This window comes from Vicugna pacos, chromosome X (genome assembly GCF_048564905.1).
Source record: "Vicugna pacos chromosome X, VicPac4, whole genome shotgun sequence".
Lineage (NCBI taxonomy): Eukaryota > Metazoa > Chordata > Mammalia > Artiodactyla > Camelidae > Vicugna > Vicugna pacos.
Window position 1 is genome coordinate 47,465,303 of NC_133023.1, and position 23,354 is coordinate 47,488,656.

At 45.2% G+C, this 23,354-nt stretch overlaps 2 pseudogenes; both read right to left on the reverse strand.

Annotated features, from left to right (window-relative positions):
• LOC140692026 (trafficking protein particle complex subunit 9-like) overlaps positions 1-6,173 on the reverse strand; it is a 64,989-nt pseudogene extending 58,816 nt beyond the window's left edge.
• LOC140692027 (melanocortin-2 receptor accessory protein 2-like) lies at positions 1,040-22,428 on the reverse strand (annotated as a pseudogene).
• Between the last annotated feature and the right edge of the window lie 926 nt (positions 22,429-23,354).

The following is a 23,354-nucleotide window of genomic DNA, read 5'->3' on the forward strand; positions in this document are numbered from 1 at the left end:
AGTTCATTCGGAAGACCCTGGCGGTGTTTCTGATGTCCTAACCTGGCATGGTGGCTGTTGGGCATGAAGAGAGGGCCTGAGCCTTGCAGGTGCTGGGCCTAGGAGTCAGGAGACACCGGCACCACCCCCAGCTCAACCAGAGCCTCGTTATGTGTCTCTGGATTCAGCGTCTCATGTATAAGCAAAGGGATGAGACTGTCCCAGGGCAGGCTGCCCAACAGAAATGGAATGAGATCCATGTAAAGAAAGTTTCTCAGTTGCCATATTTAAAAAGTAAACAAAGAAACAAACAAACAAAAAACAATTGCTAGAAACTGATTTTAAGAACAGATCTCACTTATTCTACTGTATGTAAAATACTATCATTTTGACATGTAATCAATATAGAAAGTAACAAGATAGATTACATTCCTCTTACTAGATAAGTCTCAGCGTCTGATGTGCATTTGACCTAAAGCACATGTCAGCTCAGACCAGCCTCCTCCCCAGCGCTCCTAACATCAGTGGCTGTGCCTACTCTATTGGACAGCAAGTCCAAGGGTCCCACCAGGGGTCCTGGCTGAAACGCGGGAGTAAGTGTCCACACTAACCCTAAAAGGATCTCTCTGAAACAAAGGCAGATTCACTTTTAAATGTCTGTAAACCGGCGGGCTGCACCTCCCTCCACCCTTGGCTACAAGACAGCTCTCTTCTTTGCTGATCCCTTCCTGGATGTCCGGAAGCAATCCGGCTCACAGCCAGGGCAGTCGGGCCTTCAGGTAGACTTACCTGATGTCTGTGTCCAGTCCCATGAAGTCCTCCTTCTCAATCAAGTTGCAGAGGAGGGGGATCTTGTCCCCAGACTTGTTGGGGGCCCTATCCAGCCACTTGGACTTGAGCAAGATGAAGAGTGATTCAGTGAAGTCCTCGATCCTCTTCTCCAACAACCTGCAGCCCTCGTAGATTGAAGGCCACGTCGGTGCGTGTCTGCTCGGCTACATCCCCATGCAGCACAAAGACAAAGTGCTGAGAGTCATTAATGAGGTGCCATACAGCTCCTCTGCACTTGGAGTTTCTCGAAGGCCTTGGCCGAGAGGCAGTCGGTAATGGTGACAAGGCCCACTACTTTGCTGTGGGTCTGGGAGTTTCTCCACCCATTCTTGGGCGCATAGTGGTGCCTGTAGTGGATACAGAATGCCCAATGTGAGCCGCACGGGCTGATCTGGCTCACCAAGTTGATTCGCTTATAGATGCAAAAGAAATTCTCTTCTGAGATGAACCCAACGGCTTGGACCACCACAAGGAGAATCTGGTCGTTCTCAGTGCACTGCACATAGTCAGGGATGCTCATGTTGCAGCCCCTGCCGAGAGGGGAGAGGAGATCGAGATACATACTCTGCTGTGGGCTGTGGTCCCCTCTGGGTTGTGGTGACATGGTGTGTACCAGCCAGAAGGCAAGGGAAGCCCAAGCAAAGCCGGGGGTACAGTTTGTCCTCAGCATCTGCACATGGCTACCGTAGCTCGGATCACATTACCCAGCTTTTGGTCTAGGCTTCCTGCCCCTGCAGAGCAGGGTCATTTCTTGTTTTCTGCTCCAAGCACCTAACCAGACCCTGATGCAAAGTCAGTGCTCAAAACTGCTGAATAAAAAAATGAACAAAGGAACTGCTTTCCACAACCCTTTAAGCAGAATATAAAGAAAAGAACCACAGTGGGATCAAAACATCTGGATTTCAACTCCAATTTATTTGAACTCCTAAGCTGCAGAATAATGGATAAGAAAACTTGCCTTGGCGAGGGGGGTACAGTTCAGTGTTAGAGCACGTGCTTAGCATGTACGAGGTCCTGGGTTCAATCCCCAGTACCTCACTTTAAAAAATGAATCAAATAGACAAACCTAATTACCCTCCTCAAAAAATATTTTTTAATTCAAAATTAAAAAAACACCTTGCAATTGACCCAACACTGTAAACTTGCCTATAATTCAATTAAAAAAAAATTCCTTGCCTTAAAAGAATATATCTAGATTACGGAAGTTTGCAAATGTAAAATGCCTAGGTTACAACCTGCATAAAAAGGGGGGACTGTACAAATTTACTATCCCTCCTTTATGAGCTATATTACCTTTGGGGGCTGGTTATAACCTCTCAGAGCTAATTTTCTCAGATTAAAAAAAAGAAAACATTACCTGATTCTCAGTACTGCTGAAGAATCTGATAACCCTATAAAAGCATCTGACACACTGATTCTAACAATGTATAGAATCTAATCAATTAATGTTGAATGAATGAATAAACAAGCAAAGTGAATGCTGCTCCCTGCCACAGACCATCATAATGGTACTGCCTGGAAATCCCAAGCCCACATTCACCCGACTCTACATTAACCATGTGGGTGACCTGGGCAGGCCTGTGTGCTTCTCTAAGCCCCAGTTTAATCATGAATAGAAATGAGGGCAATAACACAAACCTCAAAGGGTTAGTGAGTCAGTAATGAATTGTACCCGAATTTTGCAAGATGGAACCATTAAGGAAAATTGGGCAAAGTGTCCATAGGCCCTCTCCATATTAGCTCTTACAACTACATGGGAATCTACATTACATCACAAAATTAAAAGTCTAATTTTTTAAAGAGGCTATTGAGATTAAATGAGCTCACTGTCACAAATAAGGAACACACAGCACAAATAGGACAATCCCTAGACCATGAGATACACTCAGTTAAATTTCCCACTGAACCCTCTGGTCCCTCCAACTTCAGAGCACGAGGATGGGTCCTCGTGGCCAGAGACTACTGCACCTGAAGCTAACAAAGCTAATGGTCCCCACTTCCAAGAGCCCCTGTCACGACCCTAGGTCTAACTTTGTATTTGTATTTTTTTTTCTTTTTATTAAATAGAATCCCCCAATTGCATAGCCTTCAGGTCACCAAAACATGACCACAGAGATCATGATGGCAGCCCTTCTTGGTGAAACAATAAAATGAAAAGCCATTTCCACAAGAACTCTGTGTAAATCTACTAGGGAACTTCATCCAGGACTGAGGGGAAGAGGACTGGGGAGGAGGGGGCAATCTGGGGCACAGAGAACCATGGGCCACCTGTCCCACGATGGACTTCAGTTTCAACACTCACCCTCCAGGAACTTCAAAATACACACAGAGTACTATGGATAAGATTTATTTTTTTTTTTAAAGAAATCACTGACTCCCTAGCAGGTCTTGTTTCTACCGAGACACAAAAGGATTATGTGTATGATGTTTCACAAAAACCCTAAAATACCATCACCCCAACTTGACACATGAAGAAACTGATGGAGAGAGGTTTATCACATTGTGCAAAATTAGAGAGAGGCCACATCAGCCACCGTATTTAAACCCAATCCCCTGCTCCATTGCTCACACTAGAAAGTGTGAAATACTGCCCCTTTCCTGCCCTTTCCCTGCAATAAATCTCTGAAGAGTCTTTTCTGTGCCACCTGGAATCACAATCACATCAGTTTTCCACAAAGAGCTATGTCACTCCTTGGAGGACTTATCAAAATCTAAAGGGTTGAAATGGGAGGAGAGATTTGCATTTTCTGTTTCTCAAAGGAAACATGGCTTAAAAAGAAACTGAAAAGGACTTATCTAGTCTACGGTCTCACTGTGCAGAGAAGGAAACGGAGGCTCCAAAGAGATGAGGAAAGGGCCTTATTAACAAATATTGCCTGAGTGCAGAACCAAGCCAGCCCTTGGCACTGCTGTGGGAGGATCTGGGAGGCCCAGGAGAATGAGTGTTAGAAAAAGGAAAGAGAAGAAGCATACAAGTCCCTGTCTCTACACCACCATACCATGGAGTTCCACCAAATTACCCAGTATGGGTGCAGCCCACATTAAGGTGGGCTAGAGAGGTTATACAAACCTGGAAGTCTCAAGCATAGTGGAAATTCCAACAATTTCTATGCTTTTTTCCCAGTTCAAACATCATCTCAGAGGGCGCTCTGTACCAGGGACTACACAAGGCCTGGAGTTCTCCCAAATACAGATCTCTATTACCACGTGTGCAAACCACATACAGATCCACCAGATGAAAAACACCCACAGATAAGATGGAATTACTGAAACTGAAAGCAGCCAAGCACCATATATTAACTAGGAATAACGGTGCTGCTAGAAATGGACTCATGGACATAGAAACAAACTGTGGTTAGCAGGCAGGAAATGGGGGATTAACAGATACACATTAATAAATATAAAATAAATGACAAGGACCTGCTATATAGCACAGGGAACTATATTCAAGTTATTGTAATGAGTTGTACTAAAAGCAATCAAAAATGTATGTATATACATATGCATATGTTTACAACTGAATCTCTGCTGTACACCTGAAACTGACATTGTAAGTTAACTACACTTCAATAAAAAATAATTAGAAAAATAAAAGCAAGTCATTAAAAAAATAAAAGAACACTGTAATCCCTGTAGCTGTAGGTGGTGGAGAATTCTGTCTGCAAGCAGCAAGTTCACTGGATCACTCCAGCACTGACTGTCACCCTTTCTGACCATCAGAGATTCACTTGGTTTCACAGAGGTTACTTTTCTCTTCTGTGAAAGGCTACATTTGCAACTAACAATGTATAGAATCTAATCATTCACAAGCCCAACAATTAGTGAGGACTTCCCATGGGCCAGGCTCTGGACAGATGAAAAGATAGGGTCTCAGATATATTCATGGGTAGAAGAAGTTTACGCCATAAAGACATTAATTCTTCCTGTTTTGATAGACAGATTCAATGCAATTCTGTTAAGAATTTCTACCAGATATTTCATGGAATGTAACAAGTTAATTTATGGTCAGGAACAGCCAAGAAACTTCTTTAGAACCACCACTGGGGAAGGGTGGATAGGTCATTGGTTTCCACTGTTTTTTCTGAAGTGATGAAAACGTTCTGGAATAATAATGGTTGCACCACTGTGAATATGCTAAAAGCTGCTGAATTGTACCATTTAAATGGATGGACTTCATGATGTGTGAACAATATCACAATAAAAGTGTTATATGAAAAAATATTTTTTGACCATGATTTTCCCCTGTATACAACTAGTCTGCCATACAATTAAAGAAAAACAAAAAAACAAAAAAAACCAAACTGTGCCAGGAGCTCTTTAGGACTGCAATGTCCCTGGGTCTCCAACGCCTCTGGTGGTGCTGTTCCTGTTAACACACACTAGCTGGGCTGGTCTAGTTAGGGACTCTAACTATCTTTCTAAAATCGATGGTCACGTTTCACCCTGGGACAGGGAAGCCTGGAAGATGTCACAGACTCATGCCTTCAGCTCATTTTTAACTGAACCTAGCCTTGCTTTCAACACTGTAATCCTCCTCATTATAAAAACACGCGACATCATCAAGCACCGCCATCATAGCACCTGAAAGTGTTCAAGGAACTTACCTGGGGTAGAAACACTGAGGGAGGAGATGGAAGCTCCCATAGCACTGACGCTCCCTTTTCCTGACTTCACCAGGAGAAGCTGGAATTTACAGCCTGAGGCTCTCAGCCCGGGGAGCAGTGCCCAAGCCACTGAGCTGGTCCTGACGGAGCGAGAAAGGGAGAGGAGAGCAGCCCCGGGGTCACAGGGCAGGGAAAGCGGGGGGTTGGGGACGCGGGCTGCAGCCCCGCTCGGAGGCCAGCCCCAGCCCCAGCCGCTCTCTCCCGTCCGGGTCCGCAGACACCGCCGTTCCGGGACACAGCCCACCCAGGGGCGGGGACGGGTAGGCGGCCGAGGAGAGGAAGCCCGTGAGGAGAGGACTCTTGGGCGGGAGAGGGGAAGGGGATGCCAGCCGCGGACTGAGGGGAGTCCGGCTTGGGCGAGAGGCGGCAGGTGCACACCTGGCCCTGGACAGGTGTGGCCGGGGCGCCGGGGCAGGTGGCGCGGGCAGAGGGGCCTGGCCCGAGCAATTTAGCTGAACACACGCTGACTCGCGCCCTGGCGGGCTGTGATACGCGGACCGCCCTCCCGCAGCCGCCTGAACCTTTCCCGTGAGCCCCCCACCTTGCACGTCCACAGCCGGAGGCCCCGGCACCGGGCAGGAGCCAAAGGCCTACCGGGCGACAGAGCTGAGAAGCCTTTGGGGCCGATCCCCGGCTCGGAGCTGGAGCTTCCAACCCGCGGTCCAGCTGGCACCGACTGCGCATGCGCAGGACGGCCAGCGAGCCTCTGGGTTCTGTGAGACAAGCTGGGGAAGTGAGGGAGGGAGATGTTGGGAGGAGGATGAGAGGAGGGGAAAAGTGGAGGGAGACGGACAGGAGGTGCAGAGAGAAGGGAGGGATCTGGAGGGGGGAGGGGAGTAGCCGAGATGGAGAGAAAAAGCTTTACCTCTGGGGGCACCCCGAAAGAGGCGGCAGTACTGCGTCTGTACCCTACTGTAACCCTTCAAGGCCCGCAGCTCAAATTTTACCTCCTTGGTCAAGCCCTCCAGCCAAGGCCTGTGCAGAACCCCTATGGGGATCACACCCGTTGCCCCCATGCAGAGCTGGGTTTCCTGTTGCTCTGGGAAACAAGCACCCGCAAGTGTTGTCGCTCAGAACTACCTTGGGAAGAGTACATATTCCCCTTTTACACGCTGGGAAACAGGCTGGCAGGATCTCTGCCTTAGCTCCAATGTCCCAGGTGTTGGGCTGCCAGGGGGCAGCAGGTAAAAGATCAGAGCCCCAGACAGAGCAGACTGCCTGACTGTTGGTACATAGTCCGCATCCCTCCTGAGTAAACCACAGCCCACCCTAGGGGAACCATCAAGGGCTCACAGTAGGTCCCTGGGTGTGGGAGAGCTGTCCTCAATTCCAGTGCCCAGCTTGCTAGGTAGACAGGAGTGTTACCGAGTCCAAATTTATTCTCCTCAGTGCAGGACAGGCCAATAAGTTCGGAGACCAGGTGTTGGGGCATGGAATAGCAAGTTTCTCTAGACCTTGATGGCAAACTAATGTCCTGGAAAACCATCTCCCCAAGGCAGAATTCAGGCTCCTTTCCTATGTGCTTGGTTGTAGCAAACTTCTTGGTGTAGGAATTCTTTTTTGTTAGAATCCTTTGTTCTTGCAGCTATCTGCCTGGGTCAAATATCTGTAAACCTCCAGCAAAACAAACGTTATTTCCTATTCTGCAACTTGTTATCTTTTTATGAATGAAAAAGTGTTAAATATCCTTAAAGGTCAGAGCCTTCAGAATAGGCTCTCCTGTATATTTCAGGCTCTAGGCAACATTGTTTCACAAGCAAGATGAAGCCTAGGAGGCAGAGCACAGGGTTTAAGTCAAAGGAAAAGGTCTAGTATGGAGTCAGATTTGTTCTTTTCTATTACCCGGGCAGAAGGCACTTGAGGATTTAAACCCCTTTAAGTTAAAAATAAGTAAAAGTTTAAGGAACTTACATTCATAGGTGGGACTGTGCATAGCATATCTGGAAAAGCACACAAAGGAAAATAAACAGTGGCATCTCCAGTTAGGGCTGAAAGAACAGAGGATGAGGGAAAACTTCTTTCACTTGTGTATTTTTGTGCTCTGTTTGAATTTTTTTTAACCATATGCATGTATTTCTTTTTCAGTTAAAAAAACTGTAATGGAGCAAAGGAGTAACTAGCACAGCAAATACAGCAGCCATGGAATCACTGATCCATCACTTTTAATTTAAGCCAGGAAACATTTATTGACTCTCTCCTATGTGCCCAGTGCTGTTTTAAGACTTCTTTTATTATTTTTATTATTTTTTTAATTTTTATTTTTATTTTATGAAATAATAACATGCTTTCCCTCACCCCTGCCCAGGGCTGGTGGAAAACCAACTGAGTTTTTCTTGAGTTGTTTTCCAAGCTGTAGAGATGAGTTATAAACAGAACACATCTTCTGGGCAAAACAGTTGGAGTGGTTTTCCAGCAGGCCAGACAGCTATGAAGGGCTTACAATATAGGCGCCCAGAGGCTGAGAGAGAAAGCCTCCAGGACCCTACAACAAGCTGCCCAAAGTGCCTTCTGCATGGCACTACTGAAATAAGAGAGAAGAAATCTGACTCCGTATTAGATCTGTTCTTTTGACTTTAACCCTGTGCCCTGTTTCCTAGGTTTAGTCTTGTTGGTTCTGCACCTTTTTTAAAACAATGTTGCCTAGAGCCTGAAATATACAGGAGACCCTATTCTCAAGGCTCTGACTTTAAAGGATATTAACACTTTCCCACTCATATAAAGATAACAAGTTACAGAATAGAAAATAACATTTGTCTGTTGGAGGTTTACACGGATCTGACCCTGGTGAAGAGCTGCAAGAACAAAAGATTCTAACAACAAAGAATTCATAAACCAAGTTTGCAACAACCAAGCATTCCTGCTTCCCCTTTTTAATATAAAAAGAGCCTGAATTCTGACTTGGGGAGATGGTTTTCCAGGACATTAGACTTCCATCTTCTCAGCTGGATTTCCAAATTAAAGTCGCTATTTCTTGCCCCAAGTCCTGGTCTCCCGATTTATTGGCCTGTAATGCACGAACAGAACAAGTCTGGACTTGGAAACACAAAAATACATTGAAAGTACCCATTTGGTATATTAAATGACCTGCTTCCACTCGTCTTCCTGACGTTTTCTTCTCTTGACAACTCCTGCTATGTTTATGAAAACCCTGTCATGTGGACACATTTGCATCTCTAGGCACTACCCTTCCAGGTAAGAACTGATGCCAAGAAGTCAATGGAAGTTGCTAGAATGTATTACCTGGCCAGAAAAGAGCAGAAGTGGTTACTGACTGTTGTTCAGGAGCAGGCTGGGACACCTGACAAGATGTCATAAGTACGGATAGACAGCTGGGCACCAAAGGAGAAGCTTCTAAGCCTCCATGAGGGACTTGTTGGATAGGAAGGAAAACTCCCAGCCTATAGCTCTGATCCCACCACGAGCTTCCTGGGCGAGACTGGACAAGTCACTTAAATTCTCTAGGCCCGTGCTGTCCACCATGGGAGCCACCAGCCACATTCAGGATTATGAAGTTATTCTGTAGCCAGACAGAATTATAAATACACATTTTATTGCAAAGGTTCAGCAAGTATAATATTTAAAAACATTATTGGTTATCTTGCCCTAACGAGTTATTTTTGTATGTCTAGCTTTCTGTGGTTTGCAATGCCTGCAACTAATGATTCCCTTACAGTGAGTAATTTTGAAATTATAAGTTACTGGACACAGTAACCTCATATCACACTTGAAATAAATTGATCCACATAAGCAAGGTGATCTGACTTAGTAGTTATGAGCAGGGGCTCTGGGACCAGCCTGCCTGAGTATAAATTCTCACTCTGCCTCCAGGGGTTTCTGTGTGAATCTTGGAAAAATTATTGCTGTTGTTGTTGTTGTTGTTGTTGTTGTTGTTATTTGTGCCTCTTTTTCCTTCCCTTTTAAATAGCGAGGAATATGTAGACTCTATCTCGTACCGTGTTGCCAGGGTTAAATGAGTAAGCGTCTGTGCTGCCCACTTCCCTGGGTTTCAGCATTCTCCAGGCAATCAGTGCCAAACTCAGAGGCATTCTCCACTGTCTTCGTCAGTCTGGGATGCTGTAACAAATTACCATGGGTCGGGTGGCTTAAACAACCAGCATGGTCCTTAAGTTTTGGAGGCTGAGGTCAATGTATCTGGGAGAGGATAGCCTTCATGGCTCGAAGATGGCTGTCTTCCCACTATCTTCATGGGCCAGAGCAGAGGGAAGCAAGCAATCTGGGACCCTTTATAAGGGCACTAATCCCATTCATGAGGACTCTACTCTCATGACCTCATTTTATCCTAGTAATCACCATCCAAAAGCCCCGCCTCCCAATACCATCACCCTGGGAGATGGGGTTTCGACATATGGGTTTTGAGGGGATGCAAACATTCAGTCCACACATTGGCTAACTCTCCCCAACATGCAATCATCAAACCTGTAGCTAATTTCAAAGTAATGTTTATATCTCTCTGCCCATTTCCATTCCTGCATCCACTAATACTGAAGCCCTGTTATATTTTATTCCTTATTTTTCTGGTAGAGATTTAATTGATTCCTCTACTCCAATGCTCTCCTCACACCAAACAGTCCTCTTAACAACCCTACCAGGTAGGTCTTCCTTAAAACACCTTCCCACTGAACCTGGTTGTTTTTTAGGTGTAAATGTCAGAATCCTCTCCACACCCCAGCCTAGAACTTTAATCCCTTACACTACCGCTCACTGTGTTATTTTTCTATTACCACTGTAACAAACTTCCATAAGCTTAACAGCTTAAACCAGCACAGATTTATCACCTTATGGCTGTGGAGGTCAGAGATCCAACACAGTTCTCATTGAGCTAAATTCAAGTTACCAGTAGGGTTCCTTCCTTCCAGAGGATCTAGAAGAGAATATTTCCTTGTTTTTGTTTTTTCTTTCCAGTTTCCAGAGGTCACCCACCTTCCTTAGCTTGTGCCCCTTGACTTCTTCCATTTTCATGGCCAGCAGCCTTTATGAACACTGCTCCATGGCTACACCTCCCTCTGATTTTAAACTCAGCTGGGCTATGTCCTCCATTTTAAGGACCCCTGTGATTACATTCGGCCCACCTGGACAATCCAGGCTACTCACCCTATTGTCTCATCTCAGGATCCCCTTCTCCCCTCGCATTCAGGCATTATGTATGTGGCTGTGACACTCACCTTGTGTGACATTTCCTCTCATGAGCAATTTAAGGTTCAAGGCACTTATGAATGACTTTTTGTTTTTCTTCCTTAGTCTTCATTCAGTATGTGTGGTGAGATTATATGAATCCTTTTTATTTGTGGCCCTCCACTAATCTTTAATAATGTACCATGGGTTTAAAAGGCTAATAGACAATTTAGAAGACAGAAATCCTCTAAGATTTTTCTCCAAATATATCTGTCATCCTTTTTGCCATGTACAGTAACATGTCACAGTTGGCCAACATGTGGCGGGGGAGGAACATGATTCTGCCACCACTCTACCCTCATTCACACCAATTTGATGATCGCCTAATCAAGGATCTATGCTCCCCACTTCACTTACTTCCTCCTCCTTTCCATTGACTATCATGTTCCCACTGCTCCCTTCACTCACCACATCAGGAATTCATGACCACATTCTTCTCCAAATAAAATGGATATCTTGCATCTAATGTCTGATAACTGTTCTTATTGTATATGCACACACTGACCTACACATAACCCCACCCATCTCTTTATTTTCCTAGAATCTTCCAGAGGAATCATTTCCATGATGATGATGATGATACTGACAGTGATGACAGGGGCCTCTCAAGGATTCTGATAAAGAGGGAATCAATAAAGGGAGGGAATCATTGCAAAATTGCCCCAGAAACAGGCTTAAAACTAAATAACTGCTAAAGTGTTTAATGAAATTGACTAATATTTAACTATTTTTAAAACTTTGTAACACTGAATTTAAAATTTTAATGGGAATTTTCATTCACCCCTAACCAAGATTCAACTCTAGCACCAAAATCTAAGGATTTCTGTCTTCTAACCAATTGTCCACTAGCCTTTCAAACACGTGATCCTTTAAAAAGGGTAAGCGCTGGTTTGAAAATAATCAGGACTCATATAATCTCACCAGACACAGTGAATGTGGAAAGACCAAGGAAGAAAAACAAAAAGCCATTCATATGCCTTGAAACTTACGTTGCACACAGGAGAAAATGTTAGCCAAGGTGAGTGTCACATCAACATGACGCCTGAGTGGGATGGGGAAGCTGATCTTCCTCATCAGACATTTATGCTGATTTGTTAGATGCCAACACAGTTCCCTCATTGGATTTGCTTCTAATAAGTATGGAAGACTTTAGGCTCTACTAAGAGCAGACTAAACATTTTCCCCTGCTGTCAGGTCACTGGACTGAATGTCACCACAAGAAGAATATGATTATGTTTCATTGGGAAGTCTTCCTGAGAAGCAACAGGCTTTTCGAGGGCAGAACTGCAGGTCCCCCCATGGAGGGCTGGAGGAGGGCTAGACGGGACACTGGAAATACAGGAGGAGTGAGTTCAGATACTGCTGCTCAGGTCGCCAAAGTCAGCAGTGCTATCTCTAAGGATATGTCATTCTCCCAAAAGTTCCATGAGTGAAGGAGCCTGTGAACACTAAGCAGGTTTTAAGACACAGCAGCTCATAATTTGCATCACAACTCAATTACACTACGTTTTGATATTTGGAAAATAATTAGCCCATTGTTCTTTGAAACTGCAGGAGTAGTAATAGAAATAAAAAAGACTGAGCCATCTTGGAGACAACAATCAATAAACAATTCTAAATCTGCAGGATTCCTTGACAATATGCAAGCAATGAGCTGGATGTGTGCTGCAGATACCTCTTACTACAGGGCTCACTCCTGCAAAGCATAGAACTAGTTTTCTCAGCAGACATAGGGAACCAAGTCAAGATTCCTAATCTTGAGAGGTTTACTATATGGCAGGAAAGAGCAGACAAGTACATACAGCCAAATATGAATAAATGTAATCAAATATTATGAAATGTGAATGGAACACAGATGAAAGAGAAATTCCTTTCACCTGGGATCTAGAGAGACTTCTTCAGAAAATGTGGCTTTGGAGATGGCCAAAGACATGGGTGGAATTTTGGCAGAAAAGGATGTAAGGAATTTAAAAACTGATTCTAAGATTCATATAAAAATGCAAAGGATCCCAAATATCCAAAACAACTTTGAACAAGAAAAACAAAGTTGGAAGACTTACACTATCTGATTTTCAGACTTTTTTTTATAAAGCTACAGTAATCAGAAAGTATGGTGTTGGTGTAAAACAGGAAAATAAAATAATGAAACAGAATAGGAAGTTCAGAACTAAACCAACACTTATATAGACAATTGATTCTCAAAAAGGATGCAGTGGAGAAAAGGATCTTTTCAACAAGTAGTGCTGGAATTGTTAGATAGTGATATGCAAAAAACAAAAATGGACTTTGATCCACACTTCACAAAATATACAATAATTAACTCAAAGTGGATCATAGATCTTAATAGGAAATCTTAAACTATGAAACAGCTAGGAGAAAAAGCATAGGGTTAAGCTTTATGACCTTGGGTTTGGCAAATATTTCTTTGCTATGACACCGGAAGTATAATCTATTTTAAAAATTAACTGATAGAGTGAACTTTACAAAAATGAAGACTCTTCAAAGCTCTTCTAAGCACTGTGAAGCAAATGAAAAGACAAGCCATAGACAGAAGCTATTTGCAGATCATATATCTGGTAAGTGTCTCTCTTTGTGTCTGATCCAGAATAAAAAGGTTTCAAAACTCAATAATAATGCAAACACCTGAATGAATGAATGAGGCCAGAAAACACACTTCAGTAAAGATATCCAGATGGATAATAAGCATATGAAAAGATGCTGATTAAAGATGCCATTAGTCATTAGAGAAATGTTTTTAAAAACCACAGTGAGATACTACTACACATACCTACTAGAATGTATACGATTAGAAAGAACGACCTTACAAAGTGCTGGCAAGGAAATAGAGCAACCAGAACTGATACACACCACGAGGAATTTACAGTAGCACAACCATTTTGGAAAACTGTTTAACAGTTTCTTTTAAAAAGGTAAACACCTATCTACCACATAACCCAGACATTCCTCATCTGATGCTTTAGAAAAGAAAAGCATATGTCCATACAAAGACTTGTAACCAAATATTCACTACAATATCATTTATAACAGCTCAAGTTATAAATAACCCATGCATCCATCAAGAAGTAAATGGAGAAACAAAGGATGGTCTATCCAAACACTGCTCACAATAAACTATTCAGGAAAAACTCAGAACTAAGCAATACTCTGCTAAAAGAAAAATAAGCTATTAATACAGCAACACAGATGACTCTCAAAATAATTACACTAAATGAAAGAAGTCAGACAACATAGAGTAGATACTGCATGAATCCATTCATACAATGATCTTGAAAATGCAATCCTCTATGTTGTGATAGAAACCAGATCAATGGTTTCCAGGGGAATAGATGGGGAGCGAGGGAGGGACAACAAAATGCAGGAGAAGAGTTTTGTGGGTGATGGGTATGTTCACTGTCTTGAATATGGTCATGGTTTCTTGGTGATATACTTATGTTAAAACATATTAAGTTGTACACTTTAAATGTGTGAAAATTATTTTGCCAAGTATACCTCAAAGCTGTCTTTAGAAAAAAGGCACTTCTGTCCTGACACAACTCAGGGCCTGATTGGAGTGAGATGATCAGTCCCTCACCCTGTCTGCCTAACGGGAAGGTAGAAAACCTCTCACGGAAGATAAGATATGGATTTTTCATTTGCAATGTCTGCCATGTAATAAAGAATTTCTAGACATGCAACATGTCAAGACTATATGATAGATAAAATGAGAATAAGGAACGTTAGACAATGGATACAAACCCCCAGGTGATGTAAGCATCAGAGTTACCAATAGAGGCTATAAAATACTTTTAATATATTCAAGAAAATAAGGAAATGTTGGGAGAATAGATAACAGGGTCAAGACTTTCCCCAGAGAAATATAATGGAATGTATTTTTAAGAAAAATCAAACAGATACTCTAGAACTGAAGCTTTCAGCTCTGGAAACAGGTAAACAGAGCTAATTAGGATCCCTTTGAAGTAAAACTTTCAGTAATGCCGGATAAAATACAACAACAAAAGTAACACAGAGCTTACTGTGGAGAGAGAAGTTCCCAGGTGACAATACAAAGAGGACACTTAACGCCAAAATGGTAATCTTGTGAGCTGATGCCACCGCACCCTGGAGGGAAGGGGTTTTCATCTGCACATAAATAGGGATACAATGTCCATTTAGGGAAAAGGGTCCATACCAGATGTAGAAGAGTCTTCCTTTATAGAAACCTCTGCATAAGACGTATTGGAAGACTTGCCTCTTCACTGAAAGGGAGACTCAAAGTTCTCCACATGTGCACACAGGAAAGGGGTGAAACAACCGGTTCTCTAGGGAAAAACAAAGTCTCCCTTAAAAAAATCTAATCTCCACGCCCCTGCTTTATATGAATGTGGAATCCAAATTGATACTCCACTTAAGATTCCGGAATTCCCTAACCAAAAAATACAATAATTCAAGGTTGATCATATCACCTGGAGCCTTAGGATAAGCAACACAAAATTGTTCTCTAGGGAAACTTTAAAAACCAGGATGTAAGGCACAATCATAGGAAAAAAATTGTACTCACTATAGAGAAACTCCCACAACTCTACACACACACAGACACACAACTAAAACCAGAAGGAAATAAGTGCCACAGGGAAGAAAGAGCTAACTGTAAAACACAGGATGATTAATATTCCAGAGCCTAAAATTATGACAAAATATAAGAGAGAGCATAAAATAAGTATGACTGAATCATTTAAAGATAAAATGAATCTTATATAGCGTAATGAACAATCAGGACATCATGAAAAAGAAAACAGATCAATTTTTTAGAGAACTAAACAGAACTTATGGAAACAAAATACAGATATCATTTGGTATATAAAATTCAATGTATGGGTTAAGTAAATTTTAATCTTCAATATCTAGGGTGTTCATTAAAATTCAACAGAAATCTCTAAAGTAATTGTTTAAAAAGAGAATAAAAATAAAGGAGTCAAAATGAAGAATGCAAAATAGGCCGGTCACTATTCTAAGTTCTTCATCTATTTTATCACTTACTGCTCACAGTCTTTGAGGTGGATAGTGCCACTTTTTGTATACGAAGAAAGTGAGTCTCAAACGGATTACATATCCTGGTTACATGGTTAGCAAGGGAGGGAACCAAGCCCGGATAGGCTGTCTCTAGACGCCATGCTCTTAACCATGACTGCAAGGTATATAACAGGCAGGAGAAAAGCAGAGCAAAGCAAATAGAAGTCACAAAACAAGATGCCAGAAATAAAACATCATCACTAATCACAATGTATTTAGATGAAATAAATAATGAGTTAAAAGATTTACAGATTTCATTTGTTTAACTGAGACAAAGCAAAATTAAAACTTAAAACTGGTTGAAAGCTTAGAAGAATAACAGAAAGAGGTCAAAAGTTAGAGCCAGAAAAAGAGACACCTGAGAAATACTAATCAATGGAAATGTTATCACTCAAGCCTCCCTCAGGTTCATAGGTACCTGAAACCCACCTTGGCCTGACACTTACCAGCTCTGTGCCTGAGCGAGACACTCAATCCCGCGGAATCTTCGTTCACTCACCTGTGAATGTAAGGAACGATCCCTCCTTCCATCCGGCCAATTTGTATTGACTGCTGTGCCACGGGTACTGCTCAAGCCACCTGAGGTCCGTCAGTGAGCAAATAAGGATCCTTGTCCCTGTAGGACTGAGGAAGAGCAGAACATAAACTACAGTCGTGACAGTCATGTGAAATATATGGTATTATAGAGGGTGATAGAAATAATATGATCCGGGAGAGGGGGTTTCTGGGGCAGAGACAAGGGGAAGGCAGTTTCCAGTTTAAAATGAAATGGCCAGAGCTGGCCTCACTGAGGACCTTGAGAAGGGGGTGCTAGTTGCTGAGCTCCCTCTAACACAGCACCGCACGCTGGGTGACGTGAACCACAGAGGCTCACGGTCTCACAGCCCTGGGGGCGGGGAGTCTGCAGGCAGGGTGTCAGCAGGGCTGGTTCCTCCTGAGGGCTGGGAGGGAGAGGCTGGTCCAGGCCTCTCTCCTTGGCTTGGAGACGACCGTCTTCTCTCCACATCTCAACCCGTCAACTCCCATGTACACGTGTCTCTGTGTCCACATTGCCCCTTTTTATCAGGACACAAGTCATACTGGATTAAGGCCCACCCTAATGACCTCTTCTTAACCAATGACATCTGCAACAACCCTATTACCAAACGGGGTCATGCTCTGTAGTCCTGGCGGTTAGGACTTCAGCATATGAGTTGGACAGAGACCGACCAGGGCAACGGGCCTGTGGGTGCATGTCTGATGTCCCCAAGGGCCAGCAGGGAGGCCAGTGTGGCTGGAGCGGAGTGAGCCAGGGAGAAAACCGGAGATGAGCTCAGCTTGGGGAGGGGGAGGAAAGCTGTAAGGTCACCATAAGGACTCTCGCTTCTTCACTGAGTGAAATGAGAAGCCATTGCAGGATTTTGAGCAGAGAAGATCACACCCAGGGTCTCAATCATGCCTGACTTAGGCGATGAGGATGAAAATATTTAGGCTTTTGAGCTGATAATAGTTAGACTACATGTTGGACTTTGAGTTGATGGTATAGTAAATGAGACTCTGGAGGGTGCTGGGATGACGTGGGTGCATATTGCATGTGGGATGGACAAGAACCAGTGGGGCCAAAGGGAAGAACTTGGTAGAATAATGGCCCCCAATATGTCCACGGTCTGATCCCTAGAATTCCCTGGGAATATGTCACAGTGCATGGCAGAAGGGACTCTGCAGGTGTGACTGTCAAGGACCTTGGGATAGCAGATCACTGTGGGAAAGCAAACGTCATCACGGAGGTCCTTAGTGGAGAGAGGCACATTGGTCAGAGACAGACATGTGAAGTGGCAGCAGAAGTCACAGTGACACAGGGCCCTGGGCCAAGGAGTGTGAGCACCTCTGCAAGCTGGGAAAGGTAGGAAGATGAATCCCTCCCAAGAGCCTCGGTGTGGAACGCAGCCTTGGCCACATGTTGGTTTTAGCCCACTGACATTGACTTTGCACTTCTGCACCCTAGAACAGTGAGACAATGGATGTGTGTTACTTTAAGACACTGAGTCTGTGGTTCTTTGTTACAACAGCAATAGGAAAGGAACCCAGGAACCAACATGAACATGAACCACAGGCTGCCTGCTGTGCTGGCAGGAAGTCCTTTGTCTCTGATCCTGGGGGAGTGTCCTGTCTTCTGGCAGCATCCACAAACTACCTCATGCGAACTTGGCAGCTTGCAGGTGGTCAAATCTTATCCCTGCACAGTTCTTGATATTTAGTTAATAAAAAAGATGGTGTCATCATGGGTATTTTATCATCTTTTAAGTACACTTCAGTCTTCTAAATGAGAGACTGTGTAAATAGTTTTCAATCTTAATAATAAATAACTGTGGTTTTATTTGGTTACTTAAATTATGAATAATAATATTCACATTAGTAAAATTTATTAAAATCAACATTCTTCAATGAAAATATCAAGTTTCTTTTTGCATGAACATGTATTAACTACAAGAAATGTTCCATGCTTTGTTCTACGATTTAGAGTTAGAGTCTTAAAGAATAATAATTTCCTCAAAAGATATTATGGCGAGGGGATTTCTTTTGGTGTTACAGTTCCTACATAAAATCTGGTGCATGGCTCAGGCCACTGGGAACCTAGAGATGATCAAAATAAGGAGGCATTATAAACACAGAACAATTTTTAAAGGAATTAAAAAACTGGATGTGTGAAAACAAAGAATCAGAGAATATTCTGGTGAAATAAAACTATTTTTCAGCTTAAGCAAGACACTGGGTGAATAAATCTAAAAAGAAAAAAACACCCAGAGATTAGCAGCGAGTCATGCATGCAGTGTGACTGATCAAAAGCAAGTTGTTTCCAAACAGGTGTGCAGGCTTGATGCCTTCATGAATCAAGTCTGTGTGGCACCAGGCCACCTCGAATACATGTTGACGAGGTATGTATAAGCCCTTCAACATCCCAGCTCAAAGCCCACACACGAGCCACACGACCATCACCTACACGTCTGCAAAACACACATCATGGTGAAAAGCACTTTTCTTGCTCAGTAGCCGGTGGCAGAGCACTGTGAGCAGACAGAGATACAGGGACACAGGGACACAGAGGCACCTCCCCTCACTCAGCTGATAACCTTCCGTGCATTCCTGGGGACAGGATTGTCATAAAATGCACCATGCATTGATCCTCCTCCTAGGAAAGAAATGACAGGGTTGTCCTCAGGTTTGAGCAAGAGTGGCCAGGAGATCTCAGAAGAGCTGTTTCAGCACAACCAACAGAAACGATGGCCACCGTGACCACGAGAGACGTCCCCTGCCATCTCGGTAGGCACTTGGGCTCCTGACAAAAGCTGGGCTCAGTAAAGGGTTGAGTAGAAGGCACAGACCTGAGGGATGCCCCAGCAATAGGCAGGAGGTAGGGCCTGGTTTATACTGCTCTGGGTGTATCCCATCCTCATCCGAATACGAAATCAGAAATTTGCAAAACAGCAGAGCTGGGATGGATCACCTACTCCAGACTCCTCTCCTTACAGTTAAAAGGGTGGCAGCCCTGAGAGGCAAAGCAACGTGCTAAAGGCAGAGCGTGGAAGTGGCACCGTGCCAACCCCCGTTCAAGGCCGCTAACAATGAGTATGGGGCCAAGGTCTCCAACTAGGAGAATGAGACAGTGTAAATACTTTGTTCCCCCCAAAACCCCAAATGTTTTTTAAAGGCACAAAAACTCACCTTAACCAGCTCTCTTCTGAAGGGGCTCTCTTCTGTCTCCGTCTTTCTGTCTGTCTCCATTTCTCTCTCTCAGACACAAACACATACAATTTTGTGAAAGGGGAATTCCTGCCATACAAAGACAGACTTCACATCTTCAGAAAGACACTTGACAAAGCACGTTTCTCAATTCAAGTCTTTGTGTGAGGTCTGAGCAACTGGCTTATCTTCTAGAACAATTGGTGGGTCCAAAAACAGGAGATCATCTTCCCCAAAGGAAGAGTTCTGGTCCGTGTTGATGAAGTTGGGGATGTCACATTTCATTAGCCTGTTCGGCTCCTCCTCTGGCCACCTGCTGCATCTGATGGCTTCCTGGAGCTGAAAATCACTGTCAAGGGCAATGGTTGAGATACCAGCTTTGGCCTTGCCCAAGTGGTCCACTTCAATGACGTAGCAGTGAAAGAGGGACCTAGATTCGTCATTGCGCTGCCAGAGAACACCTTGGGCACCAGCGGCCTTCCAAAGACTGACACAAAGCTGTTCAGTCTGAATCTCTTCTTGGGAGACTCTGCATTGCTATAAAGAAAACCAAAATAAAAGATCGCTCACACTCTAGCTCAGTGACCTGAAGAATCATAGTTTTTGCCATCTACTGAGTGCAAGTCCCTGCACAGAGCACGCTTACAAGCACTGGAAGTGAGAGACATCACTTCTGAACACATACAATTAAACCCAAGGCAAAAGTCTCAAGTGAGGGCCCTTGGACCATCCTGAAAAGACATCTTTCCCTGAGAATCTTCAATATTGCTGTACCGCACAACACTGTTTCTCAATGGGACACTCAGATCATCTTCATCAGAATTAGTTAAAGTGCCTCTTAAAATGCAGAATTCTGGGGTACAGACACTCAGCGTCTCCAGAGGTAGGGACCGGTAGTCTGTATTTTCAGAGCCAGCAAGATCACTAAACACGCTCACGTTTAACACCGCCGTCTACATCGGGTCACCTGAGCATCGACAGTGCTGTCTCACGGGGTGGGGGGGTGTCATGTGTGTCAGGGTGCTGATCTACCCACGAGACTCCCCTGATTCTCAGAACTGACAGTGCAGCCCCATTGGGCAAGAAATACCACCACTTCACAATGCATACGCAGGGCACCCGACTGACAGATACAATCAGTGATAGGAGAGGGGACAAAACTCAGGTCCCTGATCCCTTGTTTCACTTACTATGGGACAAATGATCAATTCAAGGGTAATAAATCAGTGAATGAGTGAATAACATGACTCTCGTTAGTCCCACGAGTGCCTGAAGAGGGAGCCTGGGCACACTGAGAACCATAACAGCCCATCTACTTAATTGCCATCCTTCCCAGATTTGTGTAAAGGTTACTTCCACCCAGGCAGTGACTCCTGACGGGCAAGAATCATGTCTGAACACACTCTCAAATCCAGAACAGAACCTGACAACAATTAGGCTCTGGAGTCTGTGTTTAGCGAGTGTGGAATCTCAGTGATTCCAGCTCTTACACCTTGCCTTCCCATCCCACCCCTCACGATATGGCCCTTATGACCAGTTCTCCCAGGGCTGGGGCCACGGAACCCATTTACAGGACTGGAACAATCTGATCATGTAAACCATCCCCCAGAATATCATCAAGAGTCACCTGCATTTCAGGGATCAGTAATCCCAGAAGCTTTGCAGTTCAGGCAGCTGAGGGATTTTTTATATCAGCTCTGTCTTCTACTGTGACTGCCTGGGTGACATCAGACAAGGAAGTCTCAAAAGCCTGAGCTTTTTCTTTCAGGAATAATCTACTTAACAAATCTCATTGACCATTTAACAAATGTGATGTGAAGATCAATGATTTACACAGGAGTACAACATTCACTAGGTCATGGATTTTGAATCCGAGGAAAATCATTTGAGAAAGATTGACAGAATTTAGCTTTAATGCAAATTTAAGTATTGTTACCATTCAGTAAATCATCTTCTTCCCCTACTTATCACTTCACCCAAGTTTAAAAGATGTTTGAGAACAGGGATGAGTGTGCCAGCAATCTGTGACCCAATAACCTAAAATGTCACCTAGGAAAAAGAGGGGAGAAACACATTTTTAAAAAGTATGGTGAGGACAGTGGGGCCATCCCCCAACTCCACACTAAGAACCTCTGAGTAATAGCTTTCCTGCCTACCTTGGGCATCAGCTGATGTGAAAACCCACCTAGAAACCACACTGTCCAGCAGCTCTTCCGTAACACAGGCTACACTTTCTCAGGGTTAAGAATTGGGTCAAGTAACCCCTTCGCTGAAGAATAAAGACAAAGGAGAACAAGAGAGTTCTTCCCCTCCCCAGAGGAGAGCCCAGACCTTGGGCTGCATGCACTGCACCCACCTCCCAGGAGAAGGATAAACTGGAGAAGGACGTCCTGCGAAACTAGGGCAGCAAAGGTAGAGATGGGAACAAATAGACCAGCTGGCCTGGGACAGCACCCTCCGTCGCTGCCTTGGTGGCTGCCTCCGCCCCCTCAGCACATCCTGCCCACCTCCGGTGGCTAAGCTGTCAGGGGAACCGTGCTTTGCGACCTGGGGCAACAGAGGCTGCCCCCAGGCCAAGCTGCTGGGGAGATGGGAGCTAAACCACTAGCTCCCAAGTGGCAGGCTCCATACCCTCGCCATCACCCAGCCGCCCCCGCAACTTAACGCACCCCCGGGGCAATATGACCCTGAGAAGGGTGACCTGGGAACGAGGGGCAGCAGAGGCCGCCCCCACGTCAGGCCTCCAGAGAGAAGGGAGCTTATCCTCCAGCTCCCAATAGGCAGCACCCCTCTCCTCTCCACCCCCTGATCTCACTGCGCCCACCTCCCAGGAGAAACCTGACCTGGTGTGTTGTGTCAGGCGAATCTTGGGCGGGAGAGGCCGTCCCCAGGCCAGGTCAGGGGAAAGGAGAAGAGGCCCCATTAGGCGGGGCAGCCGGCAGTCGCAGCTGCCTCTGCCCCTCGACCTCATCGCGTCCACCTCCCAGGAGCAAGCTGACCTAGAGACGGGCATCCGGCTTCTTGGGCAGCAGAGGACGCCCCCAGGATTGGCCGTAGGGAAGAGGGGAGCTAATTGACAAGCTCCGCGCTGCAGGTCCTCTACCCCCGCCGTCGCCACCCTCGCACCTTAAAGGCACCGCCCAGGGCGCCCCTACCCAGCAGGCTGAATGGGACAGGTGTGTCTGCTGATCTGGGGCAGGAGAGGCCACTCCCACACCAGGCCATCGGGGAGACGGGAGCCAATCCACCAACTCCCCAAGGCATCCCCATCCCCCCGCATCAGCCACCGCTCCTGCCCCCTGACCTCACGGTGGCCTCCTCTAGGGAGCAGGCTGACCTGGAGATGGACGTCCGGCGAACTTGGGGCAACAGGGACCGCCCCCAGGGCAAACCATGAGGGGAAATGGGAGCAAATGGACCGGCTTCATGGGAAAACCCGCCGCTGCTGCCACCACCCACAAAGTACCACGCCCGCCTCCCGGGGTCAGGCTGACTAGGATACACGTGTCCCGTAACCCAGGGCAACAGAGACCGCCCCCAGGACAAGCCGCGGGGAAGATGGGAGCAAATGGGCCCGCTTCCCCGCTGCAGGCCCCCGATCCCCGCCACCCCTGCACCCTGACTACCCTGCCTCCCGCCCCCAGTTGGCTAAGTGGGACAGGGGTGTCCCGGAACCTGGGGCAGCAGAGGCCGCCTGCAGGCAACACGGTGCAGACATGGAGCTAATCCACAAGCTACCCCGGGGCAGCCTCCCTATCCCCGCAGCCACCACCTTACCAGCTCCCTGACCGCACCGCACCCATCTCCCAGGAGCAAGCTCACCTGGAGTCGGACCTCAGGCAAATCTCCGGCGGCAGAGGTCGCCCCCAGGCCAGGCCGCGAGGGAGAGAAGAAATG